This window comes from Hydra vulgaris, chromosome 03, assembly GCF_038396675.1.
Source record: "Hydra vulgaris chromosome 03, alternate assembly HydraT2T_AEP".
Taxonomy (NCBI): Eukaryota; Metazoa; Cnidaria; class Hydrozoa; order Anthoathecata; family Hydridae; genus Hydra; species Hydra vulgaris.
The window spans coordinates 39,211,371-39,220,960 of NC_088922.1; the positions used below are offsets into that span (position 1 = coordinate 39,211,371).

Here is a 9,590-nt window from a genome sequence, read left to right on the forward strand (position 1 = left end):
TTATTTTTCATGGATCATTTTTTTAAACAGGTTTTATTTTTACTTACTCCAAAAGCTTATGTAAGCAGTAACCAAGCATCAAATACAGCTATAAAAGTTAGAAATACTTTCATCAAAAGACACATAAAAGTTATGTCTGGTACATCCAACGTTGCAATTTTCTGTCTATAATCAAGGTTGCTAAATCAATTTCAAACAGAGACAAAAGTTTAATATTGGATATTCTAAATACTGGAAGAGCAGTAGTTTGTGCAACCAACATTGTAGCAATGAAAGCGAATCGGTGCATATTTTATTTGAATATCTAATATTTTATTCTGCTTAGAAAGAAGTGTCAGTTTGTCAATTAAAATATATTTCCATTGACCTGGTTTACATAGTCATAAAATATATGGAACAAAAGAAGTCTTCTCAAGAAAGAAATTAAAAACAGCTATTTTCATAGCCATATACATATATGGACATAATAAAAACATATTTGGTATAAAATAATTTTTGAGTTATGAGCGATACATAAATATTACCCCAGTTATTTTAATTGTTGTTGTCTTTTTTTTACACACACACAGATTAGATATTGACAATTTATATACAACATTCAAAATGGTGTATAAGAACAGTACTGTCCCAGCCCCTTTTTTTGAAAATAAGCTGTCATTAGAGCACTAAAATCTTAAAAAATTTTCTATTTGGTATTATTAAAAAGCTCCTTAAATTCGCTCGTTGCCCCACTCTCCGATTGAGGTGTATGAAGTAGTCTAGGCACGGTTTGTATAGAAATTATAACTTTTATAATTATCATGGAAATTATAAAAGTTATAATTTCCATGATAATTATAAAACTACAATAGTCATTAAAATAATAATCATAAATGAATGCATGACTTTCATCACGTTTATCTACGAGACTTTTACCACGTATAATTTTACCAGGTAATAGTTTTAATTCACTAACTTTAACATGTTTAATCGTTGTGATGCTCGTATTATTTGTCCGGAGCGCGTTATCTTTTGTTCGTTGCATTCTTGAGAATCATTTCGAACTTGAACGTCATTTTCGCTATATCTTCCTTTACCGTTTTCAACTTCATTTTTTGGTATATCAAGACCATCGTTAAATGAGTCATTTATATTCTGAGAGTCTGGAATACGGCGACGCAAGTGTGAGATATAACGTGGGAATACCCTATTTGCGGTTTCGACGTCAAACGACAAGATATTTTGCTTCCGCACTATACTTGGTGCCCACGATTAATCACATTTTGTTTCTTGAGCTGGTTTTACCCAAACATTGTCACCCTCCTTAAATATGTTGTCTACTTCATATTTTTCAGCTTTCTTACGTGTATCGACACCTGGGATAAAAGAAGTTGGTTTTCGCTTCCCAGCCGGCGCAAAGACGTCTATAAGACGTCTTACGGTAACTTAAGTAAGCGTCTGAAGTACGTCTTAAGACGTCTATTTGTTAACACCTTTGAGACGTCTTGTATAGACGTTTTTAAGACGTATTGCGACAGATGTCTGTAAACAGTCTAGTATTAGATGTCTCATAGACGTCTAATTGAAAACTTGCTTGAGCGTCTAAAGAACGTCTTTAGACGTCTATTTGTTAACACCTTTAAGACGTCTTGCCGAGACATCTATTAGACGTTCTCTCAGCATTTATAGTAATACATACCGAATCGACTAATAAAACAGACTTAAATTATATTTAAAATCATATTTTATATTTTTTTACGTTTAAGATAATTAATAAATAAAATATAAAAGGAACTACATATCTACAATAAAAAATACAATATCAATATTATTTTTTTACGACTGTCATCTTTTTTGCTCGTGCAGGGGCATTTCTAAGGAAGCTCTGAACAACTTGATAAAATTCTTTTTCCGTCATCTTAAGGTACTTGAGCGTCACTACTTTGTATATTGTTTTGTAGGTCTTGGTTCGCCAAAGGTTAACTCATTTTGGCTTGTTCATTTCACCCATTTCATGACAAAATCAGTAAAAAATCGTTTGATTATATTCTTGATCATATCTTTGTAATCAAGCCCTCCTGTAGGCTTTTATTGTACAATCTAAAAAGTAAAAGTCACATTAAACTAGAAGTAGCTAAGTGTCCGAACACACACACATGTGTGTACCGACATTAAATAATATTGATATATCAATCTTACTTTTTCATCTAGGAATGAATCCAATTTCATATTTTCTTCAAACAGGAAAAACTCTTCTTTTGATTTTATAAACTCTATGTCTAATAAAGATAATGGAGATTGTTAAGAAATTAAAGTTGTTGGTAAAGATAAATAATTGGATATATCGCTCATCCATTTAACAACTTTTTTTTGAAATGCCAGAACTTGTTGTTGAAAACCTAAAAAAAAAATAATTTAATATACTTTTTCTGTTTATTAAAAACTATAATATATAGTTCAAAAAATTTTGACACAATTTATACAATATTCTCAAATTATTTAGTATTAAAATTTGGATTTAAAAAAATCTAAACATCTAATAGTAAATAAATTGAGCTCTCTACTTTTTAACTTTATCAACTATACAATAAATAAATTATAACAGACAATAAATAAATTTAAACTCAGAATAAATAAATTTAAACTCACAATAAATAAATTTATAGTAAAATAAAATAAATCACCTTTCTAACTTAATTGATAGTTAAAAATTTAAATAATTGTATAACGCAAAGCATTTGATATACGATATGTTAAACTTGAATTTGAAATTTGAATTAATACATCTGAAGTAAACAATTTTGCTAAAATGGAAAAATTTAAACAGTTTTAAAATCATTGCAGAAAATTATGAACATAAGTTCAGTTTTCAGAATTGTTATTGTGCAATACCAGAGTGTAGTAATTGTTGGCTTCACCACTTTTTTACCTTTGTATAATACTGCTGCGTTATTTAATCATTTATACATGGTGGCCACCTACATTAAAAATTAAATTCTTTGATTTTTTCCAGAATCACAACTGAATTTATATTTGCTGACAAACAAAATAAAAATAATCGATAAAAACAAACTGTGAAAAAAAATTTAATAAGTTGAAAGTTTTCTTTGGTTTGTTCTGAAAATAATTTAAACTCCATAAATTTTCACTGACCTAAAACAAATTACCTAACTTTTCCCTGATTTTTAACATTTTGACAACCCTGTGATACCACTACTATATAACGAATAACGCCACATGGGAATTTTACAAAACTTTTATTTAAAGTAATGAAATAATTACCATTTATGATAGAACTTTTTTGTTTCAAAACCTTTTTGATAACTGGTGGTTCCAATTGAATGGTGTTGAATCGTTACAATCCTTGCAATCACTTATTATATGTGTTTTTCACTTTCAGTGTGAAGTATTATTATTTCCAAAGGGCTTTGAATTTGTATCATCATGAAACACCAGTAAATCAATTCCAAGTTCTTAACACTTAATCTCATCGCCATTCTTTTCTTTCTCTTTTATTCCTTTATCCTGAGATGTATACTCACACTCAGTTTTATCAGCTACAAAATATTTTTAAACTATTAAACTAATACAATTATATACATACATATGTTATGTTTGAATTATTTAGTAAATATTAAAATAGTAAATTTAAGTAATTGACCATGTGTCAACTTTATTTTTAAAATTGAAAAAGGTAGCCAATTATCATTTGAAAGAATATTTTTACTCATTGCTTTTTTCCATGAAAATCCTTTTGGTGGCCAACGCAATACATCTGCTTTAATCAAACTATGAGGAATAACATCTTCAATTACTCGAGAGTGTTCTTTCCACACATAGACCACATTGAAATATTCAAAAATTTGATAAATAAGAAAACCTGTAAGAAATAGCAAATTTAAATTTTAATAAAAATATAAGAACTAATAAAAAATAAATTGAATTAAAAAAATATTATACTAAAAAATGACCTATCAATTATATGTAAATACTTAACAATCATAAACAATTATATTCAGGGATGTATATTCTAGGGTTCCCCAGAATTTATATCCCTGAATATAATTTAATTTTCCTAGTTTGAAATAGACACTTTAAAACTGAAATTTGATTCTATTATAATTGGAATCAGTTATAATAGAACCCAAAATGTTAATAATAATAATAAAAATAATAGTAATAATAACAATGATAACAAGAGGATGAATATCAATAAAAACAACAATTAAATTATTGATAAATTTATTACTATTTGTAAAATTGATTATTACAAAAAGCAAACAAAATATTAAAAATAATAAATCTCAAAAAAAAAAGATTTATAATATTTTATATAATATATATATAACAATATATAAAAACAGAAAAGACAAATAAAACTTTTAAGGAAAAGTTTTCTCAACATATGAGTTATTTAAAAATCCTCATTTTATACAGTCAAAAATAAGGAAGTAAAAAAACAATACAAATTTTTTGTTATAAAGTAAATTAAAAAAATTCCATCAGTTCAAATAGTTAAAGTAATTCCATCAGTTCAAATAATTGAAGTACTATTAGTACTTTAATACATCACACTCATTTACAATTTTGACACTAATCTATATAAAGGAAGACATTAAACATTATTATGTTGCAATAAAATACAATTAAATAAATACAATTAAAGGTATATATATATATATATATATATATATATATATATATATATATATATATATATATATATATATATATATATATATATATACTTTTTAATTTTAATTAATAATTTAAGTTATATATATATATATATATATATATATATATATATATATATAATATATAAATTAAATTATTAATTAAAATTAAAAAGTATATATATATATATATATATATATATATATATATATATATATATATATATATATATATATATATATATATATATATAAAGTATTGATATATATATATAAAGTATTGATATATATATATAAAGTATTGAGAAAGTATTTATTGATCATTAATAAAAGTCTTTATTTAAAGCAAATGAAACTAAGCAATTAAAAAAAAATTTATATTATAATTATTTTATTTAAAATTTATTCAAAAACAAAACATTTTGTAATTTTTTATACAAAATTTTTTTTTCTTTGCTTTAAATAAAGACATTTATTAATGATCAACAAATACTTTCTCAATACTTTTCAAATGTGACAACGCCGGTTTTTCCACTGAGGTCTTCATATATATATAAATATATATATATATATATATATATATATATATATATATATATATATATATATATATATATATATATATATATATATATATATATATATAAATATATATATATATATATATATATATATATATATATATATATATATATATATATATATATATTAGGTACTTTAATATCGGCCGTAACTTTAGTCGGAAATTGCACTTGGTTTTTCATATACTTAGATAAACCCGATTTTTAGTCATCTCTGGATAGTGTGTTTTTTTAAAACCAGACTGCTCTTTAAATTCTCTAGATTTTAAAATAGACTTGTTTGTATTTCAACATTGAATACTTAATCTTTTTATAAATAACTTGGAAATCCTTCATCCAGTGTGTTGTTAGTGAAAAATTTGATTTTCAAAACAAGGTAAGTTTTTATTTTCGAAATTTTTTGCTTTTTGTGCTAGATAGTCATTTTTTTTATTAAATTTGCATAAGGATGTATGTACCTAATTTACTTTTGTGTATTTTTTATGTAAATAAATTACCCAATTATAAAAATAAACGAACTTACCCACAAATAACCGGTTATTAATACCGATAATGGGCATTTGTGGTGTTGCACAATCCAATTAAGAATAAATGTTTTAAACACAAGTTTCTTAAACTACTATTGTTATTTTTTTAAAATATGGTTGAATTCTAATTTCATAGTATTTGACATTTTTTTTACTTAGTTATAATGATAATAAAGTGTAGTAAATTGTGCTTAGCTTAATGGCATAATAATTAATAAATCAATAATAATATAATTAAAATAGCTATGTCTTATTTATCGTAGATTAGTTGCTAATCTACGATAAATAAGATTTATTTAAAAATTAATACTTAGTAGTTTTTCTTTGTTTTTATTACGTTGCCTTGTTAATTATTAAATATATAAATCCCATTTTTTTTATTTCAGTTTTTTACAATAACTTGTTTTTGTGACATGGAGAAAATAATTAAAAAGGCAAAAGACTTTGAAGATCTTCTTGGTTCCCACAAGTATAAACTACTTTCAAATGGTTTTGTGTACAATATTTTTTTACAACAGAACAGAAATGCTTCAGAAACAGCTAAATATTTAATTCAGCAATTTAGTAAAAGTGAATGTAAAGTTTCATCATTAACACTATCAATTCTGAGAGTTAACGAAAAAATCCAGTTTTTTAAAAGACACATACATTATAGTTGGGATAGGATAGTTGTTTTTTTAAGTGAAGACTTCAAGTTTCCGCTAGCCAGGGCATCACTTCTCCCTGTTCAGCCAAAGACACCTCCTTCTGTGTCTCTATTAAAGACAAGGATTAACAGAGAATGTAATTCCTGTGAAAAAAGGAAACTTTATAATAAAGCCTTACTTACTCAAAACAAAAAGCTTAGGACAGTGATCAAAACAGTAAAAAAAGAGAAAACAACAATCAGTAAGACTTTTCAAGTTAAGAGAGTGAACCAACTAATTAAAAGAACCTCACGCCGGATCTCAAAATATCAGTTGAAGGCCCAAAAATATGAAGCTGATGTTATATCTTTAACAAAATCCTTGAAAAAGTTGAACCTCAAATGCAAAAGTTTGGTTAAAGAAAATAAAAGTTGGGAGAAGAAGATCCTGACATTAGAATTTACTATTTTAGATTTAGAAAAAAAACTTAGAGTTCAAGACTTAGCATTGAAAGAAAGTGATATTACCATAGACCAGCTAAACTGCGACATCAATCAAATTGAAAAGGGTTCAATTTTTACAAAAGAAAAGAAAAGTTTCAATGCCTCATTGCGTCTGGTTGTTTACCATTGTCTTGAAAGCAACGTGCCTGTAGATGCCGTACCTAAAGTGATTATGTCATGTGCAAGTCTTGGTAACGTGAATTTGAAGCCTCAAGATCTCCCCAATCTGTCAACGATTGCGCAGATGTCCAGAGAAATGGGAGTAATTGCTCTGCTACAAGTGGCAAAAACAATAATAAATGCTGATGTTGTGAGATTAGCATTTGATGCAACAACAATTAAGGGCATTCACATAAATCAAATTCATTTTGCTACTAAGCAACAAATCCTTACAGCCAGCATCACTGAATTACCAGGAGACAAGGCAGAGGACTATGTAAAACACATTACTGATACCATTGAGGATTTAGCCAACACATATGCAGCATATTATAAATTAGAGATTGCTGATGTAAGGAGAAAACTAATGGGCAAAATAATGTCAACGTTGACAGACAGGGCCTCGGTTAACCATGCAGCAGTTGTGAAGCTAAACAGCATACTTGAAAAAGAGCTGTTAGAGTTAAACTGTCATCTGCATCCACTTGATGGAATAGCCAGTGAGACCAGGAAAGCACTTCAAAAGCTGAATGATACAATACCCAGTACCACTTATGGGTCAGATTGCAGAGCTGCAAATCTTTTGTACAGCATTTCAAAGTTAAGGTCAATGTTTAAATTATGTATTTGATCCAAATAATGTAAACAAACTGCATATTGTTACTTTTTTTATAAAATCAGAGTTTAATTGCTTGCTATATTTTAAGTCTGCATTATTGTATTTCAGATACAAGGCCAAAGGCGATCCGCATGGTTTTAAATCCTTTCTCAAGCAAAGTGGATTATCTTGCAGTACTTTTCCAAGGTATGTTGGCAACCGATTGCACATACTGTTTTGTTCAGCTGGCATTGTATACAGGTACTGACAATGGGTATTCAACTATCTAGTCCATGCATTTGATTTTCCAATAGCAAATGCATAATTTGTTTTATTCTGTTTTTAGTCACTTTACTGAGGACATCTCTACTAAGAGATTTCAAGAATGAGGAGATAATGATCCATCTACAAGCCCTTGGACTCTGGGGCAAATTCTTAACTGGACCTTGGATGGCCCTTTTTTATGCAGAGGAAAAACAAAGAAACCATTTTGAATTGGTATGCAATTTTTTTTATTCTTACAATGTAATTTAAACATTTAATGCATGTATTAATTTATGATCTAAAAAAATAACTTCTAATAAAAAATAACTTCTTTTTAGGCTGAGTATCTCAAGTCAGCAATTAAGGTTGTGGAAATACTTTGTGATGAGCCGGAATTTCTATTGTCGTCACAGTTAGATGCATTTGGTCGCCCACTGATTTCTGACGAGACATTGGTTACATTACGCATTATTAAAGGGAAGTATTTGGAGCAATTGCTTTCTGTTTTAAAAATAATAGCTAATGCTACAGTGACAGTTTTAAAAAGGCAGCTGTCAAGGTACTTGATTGGTGAACTCTCTACACCGACCCAGTTCATGCAAGATAAGGCAGTTAGTGCCCCTATTAATAATATTTGGGCTGAGAAAACCCTTGGCATGATAGACTTTTTTACTTGCAGGGCGCCTAATGCTGAAATTTCATTTTTAGATGGCAAGACAAAGGTGAAGGTGAACAAATCTCTGGACTGGCTGTGTAATAATACAAAAAAAGAGCAAGAAAAAATAGTTAAATTTTGTATATCTAGGGGGGCAGTTTCAAGAAAACAAAGTAAAGAGAGAAGGTTGAGAGGAGAAGAGTTAGCAAAGTTACGGTTAAAAGAAAAAGGTCAGAAGAGAGAAATAGAACAGAGAAATAGATTAGCTAGAGATATAAAAAAACTTATTTTAGAAAATAGTTTAGATATTGTAGATAATTCCATTTTCTCTTCACTCTCAGAATACCAAAGAGTCAAAGTATTAGAAATGTTAAATGAGGATCCAGTTAAAATTGAAGGAGCTAGAGTTGAACATTTATGGAATGAGGAGGGGAATGAAGTAGCTTATAAGGGAAGAATAGTTATGAAGTTACCACCTGTTACTGGAAAAGTTGTTAGTTTTAGAATTGCATATTGGAAAGAGGATGAAGAAGAAGATGATGCAGAAGACTTTAAAATACCAGTAGATAGCCTCTTGGCTGACGTTACTCTTGGTGATTTAGTTTTCTATTGATTCAGGTTCTACATTTAGTTACCGGTATTTAAATATTAGACAAATGTTTACAATAGTATTTTATTTTAGTTATGCATTTTAATTTTTTTGTTCTTTTGAACGTATCATTTTTTATGATTAATTGTATTTAACTTTATGTTGTTGTCATTTTTACTCCATTTTAAAAGATGTAATAAATTAAAGATCTAATAATGATGAATCACTGTTTTAAATTTTATTACATTATCTCAGTCGGTTTTATACTTATGCAGTTTTTAGTGCCAGTAACGCAAAATATTGGTCACGGTTTTTCTTAATTTTCTATAGCAGAAATTACCACTTTTACACGCGGAAAAAAAATCATAACTTCCGTCATAGTTAACATAGACAGACAAATTAGGCGTCATTGGATAGCTCTCATTAAGCTCTA

General features: G+C 27.5%; 1 long non-coding RNA gene across 2 annotated transcripts; it reads right to left on the reverse strand.

Moving 5' to 3' along the window:
• Window positions 1-1,705: 1,705 nt before the first annotated feature.
• LOC136077732 (uncharacterized) lies at window positions 1,706-4,191 on the reverse strand. 2 transcript variants are annotated; one of them, XR_010637228.1, is made up of 5 exons: window positions 3,707-4,191; window positions 3,262-3,536; window positions 2,664-2,783; window positions 2,179-2,378; window positions 1,706-2,079 (listed from the first exon to the last, which is right to left on the reverse strand). It is a non-coding gene; the product is annotated as an uncharacterized LOC136077732 (long non-coding RNA). The 2 variants fall into 2 exon arrangements; XR_010637227.1 differs by lacking the exon at window positions 2,664-2,783 and having other exon boundaries at window positions 3,707-4,142.
• Window positions 4,192-9,590: the final 5,399 nt, after the last annotated feature.